The 13,911-nt window shown below is 54.9% G+C and overlaps 1 pseudogene across 1 annotated transcript; it reads right to left on the bottom strand.

The window, feature by feature from the left end:
- Nucleotides 1-11,645: 11,645 nt before the first annotated feature.
- LOC309585573 (olfactory receptor 14J1-like) lies at nucleotides 11,646-12,615 on the bottom strand (annotated as a pseudogene). The gene has a single exon. The product of its transcript is annotated as an olfactory receptor 14J1-like (transcript).
- Between the last annotated feature and the right edge of the window lie 1,296 nt (nucleotides 12,616-13,911).

Genomic DNA, 13,911 nt, shown 5'->3' with positions numbered 1-13,911 from the left:
CTCTTCCTCACAGCCTCCTCCTTCATCTGGCCAAGGGCTGGGAATGGGAAATCCTGGTTTGGGGAGAAACTAGGGATGAGTGTCCTGGGTTGGGGCTTCCTACTGCTCAAGTCCATCTCTAGATGTCACCGGTGTCCATAAAAACCAACAAAAAATTGACAGTGACTCCAGAAGAATCCTCCAGGAGTTCCCCCTTTCCAGTCTCCTCACTTTGGGTTCTGGGGGTCCCCCTTGTCAGGGCTGCTGGGGGTCCCGTGAGTCCTGGGGATCCCCCTCTCCGGGGTCCTGCTTAGGGATGCTGGGGGTTTCAGGGGTCCCACAGGTCCCTTTTTTCCTGATTCTGCTTTGGCTCCCAGAGGTCCCAGGGTCTCCCTCTTCAGCCTCCCTCCACTCCAGGCACTTGAGGCTCCCCTCTCTCCTCACCCCCCCTTTCAGGGCTGAGGGGTCCCAGCCCCACCTCATCTCCAGGCCCCCCCACCCCTCCAGGCTCTTTGGGGTCCCCCAGCTCTGGTATCGTCCCTCTCTGCTCTCCCCACTCCAGGGGTCCCGTGTTCCAGCCCCCAGCTCTCCTGGGGATCCCCAAAGCCAATGTCCCACCCTGCAAGTACCGGGTGATCCTCACATGGACCCCCAAGGGGCAATTATGGCTCAGCTTTGGAGTCCTGCAAGACCCACATATCCCCTCTGGCCCAAAAAATCCCTCCCAGGGACATGCAAGGACATCTGGGGCTCGATTCCAGAATCTGCAAGCTCCAAACACCCCTTCAAAAAAACCCCTCCTGCTGACCCCCCGATAGATTTGGGGTGAGCTCCCCCTCCCCGCTCACCTGCAGGATGGGGGGGAAGATGCTACCGGGGCTGGGGGTGCTGCGGACACAGTGGGCGGGCGGTGGAACCTCGTGGTTCTCCAGCTCCTCCTCCTCCTCTCTCCCTCCTCTCCCTCCCGCTCCTCCTCCACTCCCACCCTGCCCCCCCTTTCCCACCCCCTCTGCCCCACGGCTGCCGCAGCACCGGCTGCTGTGTGGGGGGAGCCCCGATCAGCCCCAGGCATGGACAGGGGGGTTGGGGACCCCCCCAGTGCGGATCCCTCCCTTCCCCAGAGCCCCAGGGAATCGCTCCAGGCCTCAGGTGCTGGGGGACAGGGCTGGACCCCCATGGAACCGCTCTTCTTCTGCCCCAACTCCACCCTTCCCTCCCCTCTCCTCCCCTTTCTCAGCATTCCCCCAATCCACAGCCCCATTCCAGCTCAATTTGGGTGTCCCAGCCCCCTCCCGCTTTGTTTGGGGCTCCCAGGCCCCTCTCGAGCCCCTCCCCTTCTGCACCTTCCCCATCCCCAATCCCCACCTCCCCTCCCCCGGCCTTGGTTTTGGGGGTTCCAGGCCCCTCCTGCTCACTTTGGGGGTTCCATTCCCCATTTCGCTCAATTTGGGGTCCCAGACCCGCCCCCCTTCTCACCGCTCACCCCGCGGCCGAGGGGGCTCCCAGCACCACCAGTGCCACCAGTGCGGCCCCAGCTGCCCCCACACGCCCCATGCCCAGCGCCGGGCGCTGCCCACAGCCCCAAAGCAGCCGCGCTGTGCCCTGGGGGGTCCCCAGAGCGGCCCCGCCCCGCACGGCACTGGGAGCACCAGTCCGGACCAGTGCGGAGCGCGGGCGGGCGGCATCAGCCGTGCCCGGGCAGGGCCGGGCCCCGCGGGGCTCCCGCCCGCACTCGGCCCCCGCCGGGACAGCGCGGGGGGGCCCGGCCTGGCCGCCCCCACCTCCCCCTCCCCAAATTCCGCTCCGGGGGGCGCTGGCGGCGGGGGGGGGCTCAGCTGGGGCCAGAGCTGCCGGAGCCACGTGTCCCCCGCTGCCGGCACCACCCCCTCAGGATTAGGGGTGCCCCAAAACTCCCTCCGAGCTGCCGGATACCCCGCACGCCCCTCAGGAGTGGGGTCCCCCCGGCCTCATCATCCCCAACCTTCGGCTGCCTCAGCCCAGGCCCCATCCCGCCCAGCCCCCTCCGCCACACTTCATCCCACCCCCCAATCCACATCCCACCCTTCCCGGGCCCCATCCCGCCCCATCCCATTTCTCCCGGCAGCCGCCACCGGGACCCCAAAAACCCCGCGTGCCGGGGGCTCCCCAATATCCCCCAAGGGGCATTTCCGACTCACATTTGGAGCCCCGCAAGATCCAAACATCCGCCTCCCCCCCTGCCCCACCAAACCCCCTTCCCCCAGGAACCAACAAAGATATTTGGGGCTCGGTGCTGGAGTCCTCCAAGCTCCAAAAATCCCCTCTCCCAAAAATAACCCCAGTGACCGCCCAAGATATTTGGGGCGAGCTGTCCCTACCCGGTCACCTGCGGGATGGGGGGAGCCGAGAGCTGCGGACACAGAGAGCGATGGATGCACGTGGAGGCTCCTCTTCCTGCCTCCTCTGTCCTGCCTCTTCCTCCCGCTCCTCCCCTTTTATCTCTCCTCTTCCTGCCGCTCCTCCCCTTTTATCTCTCCTCTTCCTCCCGCCCCTCCCCTTTTATCTCTCCTCTTCCTGCCGCTCCTGCTCCTCCATCCGCCCTCCCCCCTCGCTCTTCCTCGTCCTCTCCTGCCCTTCCCCCCCTCCTCCCGTTGTTTGTGGCTCCCATCCCGGCTTTGTCTGGCATCAGCCCTGGGGCCGTCCCGTGCTCAGCAGCAGCAGCAGCAGCAGCATCCTGTGCTCTGGCAGCACTTGCTGCTCCTTAGGGAAGGCTTTGGCATTTCTGCCGGGCACAGACACTGAAGCTCACCCCGACCTGCCCCGCTCCCATTGCTGTCCCCTGAGCGCTGGGCAGCTGCTGTGCCAGGGCAGCCAGAGACACAAACGAAGCCAAGTCCAGCCCAGCTGCCCGGGCTGATGCAGACGAGCCCCAGGGCCGAGGTCCTGCAGAGCCCCACGGAGCCCTGGGCTCCTCGCTGGGAACGGGCTGTGCTGCGGCTGCCACAGCGGCCACAGCGAGTCCTGGGGCTCCCCCGGCGCCGCTGCAGCAGCACCCAGGTTCCACCTCCTGTGCCAGGCCCTGGCCAGGGGCCATCAGATCCACGGGCTCCGTGCCGAGAGGGAACACAACAACAGTGGATCGGATGCAGCCCCCAAGGACCTCGAGCAAATAGTGCAGGAACATCCAGACCTGGAGCTGACGTTTGCAAAGCTGCAGCCGGCAGAGTTCTGTGGCGCAGGAGAGCCGGCACGGGGAGAGGAGACCTGCAAGGAGCTGCAGGAGAAACACCCTGAGCCTCAAAGGCTGCCACAGCCTGAATCTGTGCTGGGGAAAGTTCTTCCTATCCGGGAAGAGATCCCGGGATGAGGCAAAAGCCAAGTTCATGGCTGGTGACACGATTGCCGTGCAGGGAGGGCAGAGGAGGGACTGCGGGCGGAGACTGGGAGCCCGGGAAGGAGGGAGGGGTGGGGAAGGTGTTTCTTTAGGATTTGTTTTAGTTCTCCTTGTCCTGGTGTGGTTGGTTTGGAAATAAATTCCATTCATTTCCCCAGCTTGGGTCTGTTGTGGCCCTGGCAGTGAGCAGTGAGTGAGCTCTCCCTGCCCCGATCCCAGCCCACGAGCCTTTCCTTCAGTGCTCTGTGTGCTGCAGCTGTGAGCAGAGTGCCAGAGCGGCTTTTGTGGCCCCGGGCACCCGGCCAGGGCCAGCCCAGCGCAGCGGTGCCTGCAATTCATTCCCTCGGCTGCAGCGCTGAGCGGCCGCAGGGCGGGTCCGGCTGCGCGGGCAGGCGGCTCCAGAAGCACCAACTGCGCCCCACGGGACAGGAGGAGGAGGCAGGGGGTGCCGGGGGAATCTCCTTCCTCCGAGCCGGCAGGGCCAGGCGGGAGAGACTGGAGAGAAGGAAACGGAGAGGAGGGACGAGGCTGGAGCTGTGGAGAGCTGCAGGGATGCCGGGGCAGCCGGGAATTTTGTTTTCCAAATCTCTGGGGCGAAAGGAAGCGCTGTGAAATCCGTCATGGAAAAGAGAGGAGAAATAGCGATTGATGGAAACCGACACCCCTTGGGACTCAGTTTCTCCCTCTGCATTGCAAAAGCTGACAGACCCCGAGTGCTGACGGACACCCGTCCCCGGCGTCACGGCCCAAGGGATCGGAGCTGCGGCTGGCGGGGCTGGAAGCTCCGTCCAGCAGCTCCGCTGCCGCCCCCAACCCTCGGGCTGGACCGTGGGGTCTGGGACACAGCCCCGTGCTGGGGGGCGGCAGCGGGAGCCGCGGGGCCCGGCCCGTGGGGGCGGCCGGGCTGGAAAAGTGCGCGGGGCCCCAGCGCGGTGTCCCGGTCTTGTTCCTCACCTTAACACAATGTCTTCAACTCCCTGCGTGCCCTTCATTTAATCAGCATTTCCTAAATGCTGACCCATCCCATCATCAGCTCTACCCGGAACAGAATTTCCCAGGCCATTCCAAGTCCTTTATAGTTTTGAAAATACTGGGGCCAAGCCCTACCCGTGATTTCCCCCACCCCCGCCTCCATGCAGACCTTGTTGTCTGCCAGCACCAGGATAGTTCCCACTGCCCCAGGTCTGCGTTTAGCAAAGCCAACAGTACTTCTACCACTGCTTTCTGCAAGACCCCAATTGAGTCTTTACATTTCAACATAACCAGATGATGTCTACTTAGCATGAAATGTAGTTCCTGTCCAAGAGTTGCATGTCCCAAGCAATTTCTTAGCAGAATAAATTTTAAATCCTTTGGGTTTCAGTGTTTGGAAATCATCTGCTAGTGTATATAGCAACTTCACTACATTCTTATTTTCATTATCTCTGTAGAGCTAAGGAATTCCGATTATGAAAGGCTCTATTCTGTAAGCTCATTAAAAGTTAATATCTACCACAACACTGTCTATTTTATTGGTTCTTTGCAATTGCTTAGCAAAGAAAATAAGCACCAGGCTTTTCAAGAGAGAGACACACTTTCTTACATAGAAAGACACAATCTTGTTGCCACCAAAGCACTCACACAGGTGAAAGTCACAATTTTCCTGCCTCTTCCTTCCTTTCCAAACCAGTGTAGCATGAGAGAAAGCAGCTGTTTCCCGAGGCCGATGGGTCACAGACAGGTAAGGTGACATTGAGGCTTGTTCCTCAGAGGCAGTCAGCAAGCAGCAGATGATGATCTCAAGGATCCAGGTGACACCATCACCCTCTCAAGGGAGGAATCCTTTAAGCAAGCACATTGCTCATCACTTCCATCCTGCTTTGGTTTAATGAACCAGCTCTTCCTGGCAATGAGCAGCAAGGGGATCTAATTTGACTGTTGCTATCCTTTTACATTTTATTCAATCATTCCATCAGAACAGGCATTTTACTTCTGTTTCAGTTACTCCAGAGGACCTTGGCACAAAGCAAAATGAAGTCAAATGAGAAATAGCTAGCTTAAATTTATATACACCAACAAATCATGCTGTGTTTCAACAAGTGTAAGAGAGACGTGGGACTTTCCTTCCCTCTGAGCAGCTGCAAGCATAAAAAAAGCAATGATGCAACGTTCATTAATAAAACTTTCTTAGAAATCTCTTCTTATGGACAGATTCAACATCTGCAGGAGATACCCAAAACACACTCATTGTGCTGCACTTCCCCTTTTCCATTCACGTGTTATATATACTGAAAATATGTTACCGAGTAGCTATGAACACACCATGCTCCCAGATTTTCCCTAAGTAAAACATGTATCTGTGTATGTTATAAACGATCAAACACAAGGGAGAAAAGCCTGGCACAGATACTGCAGCAAAGGAAATTCATCACATTAAGATCTCCCCTGATACTGAGATTGGCCAGGACTTTGATCAGTGATGGGAAGGAATTTCTCATCTTCCCATTTACAGCACCTGAAGCAAGAAGGACCCAACACCTTAAGCGGTGTCCAAGATAGCACAGAAATTTAAACAGAGCCATTTACAAAGGGCAGCAACTCATCTGGCCAGTTCCCACCTCAGATAACTATCTGCAGAACCCAGAGCAACACAATACTCCAAGGAGCAGTGAGATAGCCAGAAGGTTCTCAGCTCAAGAAGATCAAGCAAGAACAGGATGTTCCTTAGCCTGGCTAACCCAGATAACATCTCCCAGCCATTAGCATGAGATGAAACAGAAAGAGAGAGGCTGAATCACTTGCAGTGTACAGATACTGCCTGAGGGAAATGTGACAGGTGACCTACAACATAAAAAATGCACTTAACTGTAAGAACTAGGAAGTGAAGCTAAAAATGAGAAAAATTAGAAGCTGTTCTTGGATATGCAGTAAAAAGCACACTGACATCATAAACGGGAGAAGGAACACAAAAGCACCCAGCTGTTCAAAAGCTGTGCAGTTAAGGTACAAAGAAATCAATGTTTTTTTAAAGAAAAAATCCCTCACAAGGTGAATGAGCTCAGTAACACTCAAAACAATATTATTTGTTAGAAAAATCATCTGCTCCAGTGCCTGAAGCAAAAGGTTTGCCATTTATTCCATCATTCCTTCAAATCCAGGGATTAGTGAGAACTTCTTAACAAATTCCTGCCTTGCCTTATGGTCCTTCAGCTTCACCAGGGCCAAAGCTTGCTGCTCAGAGTCAGTACACGAATCCCTGTGGTGTTACCATCCTCTCTGAGTGAGAAAAGCACTCGAGATGGTGAACAAAGAGATGGGGCAGTTTCCTGATGCCTGAGAAGGATGTTCTTAAGATAAACAAAATTGCCCAATCAAAATTTATAAAGAAATGACATTTATTATGTGACCGAAATATCGGTTTTAAAAGCCACGATGGAGAAAAGCAGCTCCGAGCCCGGGGTCGGAGCTGGGTGAACACGCATAGATCTGATCTCTGTCGCACCAGACCTCCCAAGTTCACGGATGCTGCTTTGGCTGGTCCCTTCTTATACATTTTTTGGGCAGAGTCTGAATTAATTCTATTCTTCTCGTCATTTTAGCATATTCATGAAGTTTTCTTGTCCCAGAGTTGGGCTGCACAAAGCCCTTCCTGGATCCCAGGAATTGTCCATCCTGGGTGATGAGTGGGCCATTTCTGCTGATGAATGGGCCATCTCTGCTTCCTGGAACAGTTATTTTTAGTTCCCGCGATGTCCGATTCCTTATCAGATGAGATGTAGATATCAGAAGGTGGCAATCAAGTCGTTATGGTGCAAATGTCCCGGTGATAAGATCTAACCCCACCTGGGTGGAATCCTCACTTATTGTGAGAGAACTTCTTTTAGTGTTGTGAAATTTTTCTCTCAGCCGGGCTGCTGAAGGGATTTTGAAACTCGGTCTCTGTAGGGTCTGATTACACTCCAATTTTATACATAATAGCACGAATTACATACCTTATTTATAACGTTCTCAACTCAGTGGCACAAAGTCTGCTTTTGTTCAGACAGGAATGAAGAGGAAAAATGGCAGAAATTCATAACAGGGACAATGAGGAGAAACATTGGGCTGTGCACACATTCAGTCCAAGCAACATCAATGCCAGGTGTGGTTTAAAATTCACGTTTGTGCTTTATTAAAGCCACGCACTGTATTTATGGCTCTCAGTGAATTCTGTATCCAAAAGGGACACGTTAGCTGATTCAAAATTAGTTGGATTTCTTTCCTTCTCCTGTAGCAGTGCCAGTAGGAGAGGTAACAAAGGCAGTTCCCTGGCCTTCAGACATTGCACAGAAGTGGGATCCATTGATACAAACTCAGGCAGCCAAACTGCAGGTATTTCATTCAGGGCCTAAGACATGAAGCTAGGCTTCTTTTAATAAATCACGGACAGGGATGAGCTCCGACATTAATATTGCACTCCTCCCTCTTTCTGCTGAGACAGTCTGGCCAACACGAATATCCCTAATACAGATCCAGGGCTCTGGTATAACAGCCACCCCAAAAAGCCATAGTTCCAGCTACCTTTCCTTTCTTTGCATCATACCAGGAGGAATCAAAAGGAATGAAACCTATTTCATTTATTATTACAGGTGAGAACCCCTCTAAGGACATAGGAAGAGAAGTTGTAGTTTGTAACCTTGTTCTCCATCTAGAAGTAAAACAGGGGCTGGTGTGAGGCAACGAGGGCAACAGAGAAAATGCTGAAAAGAAACTGAGGAATGTGAAGCCAAATTTTCAAGCATTCCAGGCAATCACACCACTCAGGGACAGTCTACAGCTCAGCAAATCACATGCTGGAATTCAGTGGAGTATGGAGTAGGGCAATAGGGAACTGCGGAACAAAATAGGTGCTACAGCCTCTTGTGCTCAGGCTCTTAGCCCAAAGTATGTTCCAGCTCCAACTGAAGGGCATTCTGAACCAGAAGAGCACTGACCTTTTGATTTTGGCAGTTCACAGTTCTCAGACAGCAGAACGTCTGTGGCTCCTCTCATCATTATTTTTGCTGTTTTCACTACTGGCCATCAAGCTTTCTGCAGTAGCCATCCATGAACCCCGGATCACTACTACATTAATAACACAGAACATGGCTCTCAGAGTGCATTAGTGAGGTACCAAGAGAAAACCCAAATGATGATCCTCCTCACTGAAAAGGTAACAGACAAAAAAAATAAAAGTGTGAAAATACTTTTTAAAAGATGGCTGAAATGAGGCAAATTCTTAAAATTAAGTAAATGTCTGAAATGAAATTTAAGCAAATTTAACTGTTGCAAAGTATTCTGAATACACATACAGTACAATATACTAGAGTCCAAAATTAGAAAAACTTCTGGTCATGGAAATATGGGGTAAGGGATATGTTTATTTGGAACAATGAGTTCAGCAGAGGTCTCTTTGCTACAAATATCTTGAATTTAATTCTTCTGCCTTGATACAATCTCCTGAGAAAATAAAAAAATAAAATAAAAATCCTACAGGAAAAACTTGTGTTGGATGCAATCTATTCACTCATACCTGATACAAAAGTCTAATTTATTCTCTTGATTTATTGTCTTAAGGAGAATGAATTAATTATTCTTCCACTCAGAAGTCTATGGCATCAATCCTTGAGTTGAATCAGAGAAAATTCAATCTCTCATGAGTTCCCACTCCATTTACTTTTCTTGTAAGTGTTCTGTTTTGTTGAAGTGAAAGCTCCTCTGGACTCAGGCCCAGAGGGAAGCCAAAGCACAGGGGTTGAATTAAAACCTTTGGACAAGCTGAGATACATGAAGTCACACCAAAGTGAAATAGAAATACAGATTTTTTAACCTTTAGTAGAAATATATGCTAAGTGCCTTAAACATTGAAAAGCTGCAGCAGAGACCTTAAACACAGTTCTTACTGCAGCAGTGTTACCTTTTCACAGAATTCTTTACTTTAGACAAAATATGGATAGAATGACACTGTTCACATTTTTTAGATAGAGCGTTCACGTAAACAATAAGAGCTGATAGAAACTGCATCCGCAAATCTGTGTAATACCTGTGTAACACTGGTGTGAGGCTTACGACTGTTAGAATTAGACCAGGATCGGTTAAGAAAAGGAAAACTGGAATCGTGTGTTAATCTTATTGGTCAATTAACAAATATAATCCACACTTCGGCAAGAAAAAATATAGAGTATAGAGCATATAGAGCATATAAAGCATATAGAGCATACAGAAGAAGAAGAAGAAGCTGTTTTTGCCTGTTGTTGCTGTTGCTGCTTGCCTTTATCATGTAACCCCCTTTGAACTCTGCCTTCAAGAAAGCTGTGAGACTATGAAATACAGAACTCAGCAGAACAGCAGCCTCCTCTGCTCTCTCACCCTGGTCCGGGAAGGAAGGGTACCCCGTCCAAAGCTCAACAGCGCAGAGCCCCAAGGCTGCTGTGGGCAGCAGGGCCCAGGGGCCGTTCCCACCCGCAGCGCTCCTGTCCTGGGCTGGGCCTGCACAGGGGCTGGGGCACCATGGCTGGGGCAGCGGGGCACAGAGGGGCCACGGAGCCGCTGCCGGGGCTGACAGCAAGGCCAGGGACACACAGGGAATTTCTGGGCATTGCCTGCGCTGGGCAGGGCTGAGTGTGGGGAAGGCAGAGCTCAGCTGGCCTCGGTGGCTGCAGGAAAAGCCAAGAGCCCGAAGAGCCCCCGTGGCTGTGCTGGAGAGCAAGGCTGGAGGAGGGAAATGCGGGGCTGCTGCGGGATGGGGAGGGGGATTGAATTCCAGCAGGCACCGACGGGGGGCTGAGAGACTCAAGGGCTCCTTGGCCTGAGCCTGTCCTGGAAAGGTCTCTCAGCCCTCTGTGCCCATGAAGGGCTCCAAGGAGGAGCAGAGCTCATCTTGGCAGGACCCTCATGGAATCCCTGAGGGACAAATGCCAGTGCCTGCCCAGCCTTCCCAATGTCCCTGACACCAGAGGCCTTTTCCACATCCCTCGGTTCCAGGTCAGTGCCCAGAACACAGCACAGCCTGTCCAGGTCCTGGGGGCGATTCCCAAGGGAGGCAGCTGTGATTTCTCCCCACAGACCCACCACTCCGGTGTCTCTCTGTGCAGCCCTTGGCTGTCCTGAGCACTTTCCCTGGAGCCTCCCTGCCCTGGACGTTTGTCTCCATGCAGTTCTCAGCACAGCCCAGCAAAGAATTCAGGTGCTTTCCCAGAGGACATTACTCTGGCAGTGAAGTGGCCTCAGGGCACAGTTTGTGCCCCTGGAATTGTGCCAGCCCCGAGTGCTGCTGATGGTGTTTGTGCTCACTCGGGTTCATCTCCCCACACCCACTCGATGCACTGCTGAAGGCTCCTCAGGACACAGCAAACACGGACTGCTGGCCTGGTCACTTGGTGTCCCTCCGTGCAGGGACAAACAACCTCCTGCAGGGGAGGGCAGAGGCCAGTGCTGGGATTGCTGGTGGCAGGGGCTGGTGTGGGACACTTGCCCTGGGCACCTTCCCAGGCTGTGCCTGGAACAAAGGCACAGCCCAGGCCCTGCTCTGCTGCTCCCTCAGGTCCATCCCAGGAGCTCTGGCAGTGCCAGGACACTGCTGCCTGCCCCCCCTGCACACTCCCCCCTGCCCCTGGGCACTGGGGTTTGCTTTGCCAGGGCATTCCTGGGGCACATTCCTGACAGCAGCTCTGGAGGAGAGCAAAGCCTTCCTGCCCTGCCCCCAGGAGATGCCCTTTGCTGATGGAGCTGCTGTGCTGGAGCCCGGCTGTGTCCCAGCAGTGCCCGTGGCCTGTCCCTGCCTGTGCTCACAGCACGGACACGCAGCAGGACAGTGACCGAGCTGCCCGAGCACTCCGGCCTTGCACCCTCAGAAGGGCTGGGAAAGGGAGTGTGGAGCTGGGAAGAGCAGAGGTGGGAAGAGGCTGGGCCATTGTCCCTGGCCGTGCTGCTGTGCTGGGAGTCTCTTCCCTCCAGCTCTGCCCACAGGCACTGCCCCTGCAGAGCCAGAGAAGGGCTGAGGAACAAACCTTGGACACAAAGGTCAGGACAGCCCCTTGTTTTGATTCAAATGCACAGGGAAGAAGCCTCCTGAAAGTCTTTGTGTTTCAAAAGAAAGGTAGATGTTCATGCAGAAATGCAAGGAGTAGTACTACAGTACTTTATAAAAAGCAGAATAACACCAGAAAAAGAATAAGAAAAAGCACCAATGAAAATATGGACAAAGAGGAAAAAGAGGCCAAGATTGTAAAGAGTTACATTCTGAAGGTTCTGGAGCAGAAAAGAGAGAGTTTATTGCTTCTGAGAAGCATCCTAGTCATAATTTTCCTCGCATGGCAGAAGGAAATAGAAAGATTTTAACTTGTGAAAAGTATCCAGTCCTCACTTTCCTCAGGGCATCCCTGAGCTCCTGGTTCCTCAGGCTGTAGATGAGGGGGTTCAGGGCTGGAGGCACCACCAAGTACAGAACTGACAGGCCACATCCAGGGATGGGAGGAGATGGAGGGGGGCTTCAGGTGGGCAAACATAACAGTGCTGAGGAACAGAGAGAGCACGGCCAGGTGAGGGAGGCACGTGGAAAAGGCTTTGTGCCGGCCCTGCTCAGAGGGGATCCTCAGCACAGCCCTGAAGATCTGCACATAGGAGAAAACAATGAACACAAAACAGCCAAACACCAAACAGGCACTGACAGTGATGAGCCCAAGTTCCCTGAGGTGGCAGTGTGAGCAGGAGAGCTTGAGGATGTGTGGGATTTCACAGAAGAACTGGCCCAGGGCATTGCCCTGGCCCAGGGGCAGGGAAAATGTATTGGCCATGTGCAGGAGAGCGTAGAGAAAGGCACTGGCCCAGGCAGCTGCTGCCATGTGGGCACAAGCTCTGCTGCCCAGGAGGGTCCCGTAGTGCAGGGCTTTGCAGATGGACACGTAGCGCTCGTAGCACATGATGGTGAGGAGGAAATCCTCTGCTGAGAGGAAGAAGAGAAAGAAAAACACGTGAGCAGCACATGCTGAGTAGGAGATGTGGCTGGTGCCCCAGAGGGAATTGTGCATGGCCTTGGGGACAGTGGTGCAGATGGAGCCCAGGTCGGTGAGGGCCAGGCTGAGCAGGAAGAAGAACATGGGGCTGTGCAGGTGCTGGCCGCAGGCTCCGGCGCTGATGATGAGGCCGCTGCCCAGGAGGGCAGCCAGGGAGATGCCCAGGAAGAGGCAGAAGTGCAGGAGCTGCAGCTGCCGCGTGTCTGCCAATGCCAGCAGGAGGAAGGGGCTGATGGAGCTGCTGTTGCACATTTTGAGCCTCTGGCCATGGAGTGCTGTTGAAGGACGAGACAGTGAGGAGTCAGGGGAGACTTTGCTGAGCAATGTCCAAGCCCTTTCTCCTGGCCCTGCCCCCCAGTTTTCCTTTTCTCAGAGCCCTTCCCTCAGCCCCGTGCCTGGAGCTCTGCTGGGATCTGGCCCCGTTGCTGTGACGAGCAGGGGCTGTGCCCATGGACAGCGAGGAGTCAGCTCTGCTCTGCTTCAGCGGGGACATGGGAATGGGGACAGGGGCCGGTCCTGGGGCTGGACTCCATCAGCCCAAAGTGCTCCTGAGGCAGAGGAGCTGGGCAGCATCTCCTGTGCCAGGGCTAAGGAACGGTGACGGCCAAAGGCACTTTGAGAGGGTTTCCTGCTGTGCCCAGGGAGAGCAGAGAGAGCTGTGCAAGGCAAGAGCATTGGCTGTAACTCAGAGAAGGGTGAGGGGAGCTGCTCTGTCGCTCCATCTGTCCCCAGCTGCCCCTCCTGAGATCGAGGGCAGTCACTGTGTTCCCCTGAAAATCAGCCTGGCACAGCTGAGAGCAGAGGGACCCACAGCAGAGCAAAGTGGCTCAGCCTTTCTCAGAGTCTCAGCCCCACTGCTGGCCAAGGACACTCCCGGCCCCAGTGTCCCCTGGAAGGCAGCTCACAGCTGGGATGGCATCCCGAGGGCACAGCGAGGGTCCTGTCCATGGCCCTGCTGGAGGAGAGCCGGCTCATTGCCAGCCTCCCAGCCCGGCGTGCCCAGAGCTCCCGGGGCACAGGGAGCTGGGACACCCCATTGCTGTGCTCAGCCTGCACAGGAGGAGCCCCAGGGCTGGGCCTGAGCCTGCAGCTCGAGCTGCCATTCCCAGAGAGCCCCTGAGCAGCGCCAGGAGCAGCTGAGCAGGGCAAGGAGAGAGAGCCGGGCCCTGAGGAAAAGCCTTTCCCTGCGCAGCGCTGCCCAGCCCCTCCCGGGCAGCACCAGGGCAGGACAGTCGCCCTCAGGCCCCGGGCAGCAGGAACGGGCCCGCGGCCGCAGAGATGCCCTTCATCTCTGGTGCTGCTCTGCCGGCCCAGGAGGGCACCGAGGGCCCCGAGCCCCCGGGCTGAGGGCCCCGAGCCCCCGGGCTGAGGGCTGTGCTGGCTGCGAGGGGATACCGGGGCTGCGCTGCTCAGCGCGGTGTCTGCACTGCAGGGCAGGCCCGGCAGCTGCCACAGCTCCCCTCAGCAGGGCTGCCCTCAGCGCTGCCTCCCTCCCTCCCTGCCCACGGCTCTGCTGCTGGAGCTGTCCCAGCCGGGAGCTGCTCCTGC

The sequence above is a fragment of the Coloeus monedula genome, assembly GCF_965178545.1.
Source record: "Coloeus monedula genome assembly, contig: HAP1_SCAFFOLD_73, whole genome shotgun sequence".
Lineage (NCBI taxonomy): Eukaryota > Metazoa > Chordata > Aves > Passeriformes > Corvidae > Coloeus > Coloeus monedula.
This window is presented reverse-complemented; position numbering and strand designations above follow the sequence as displayed.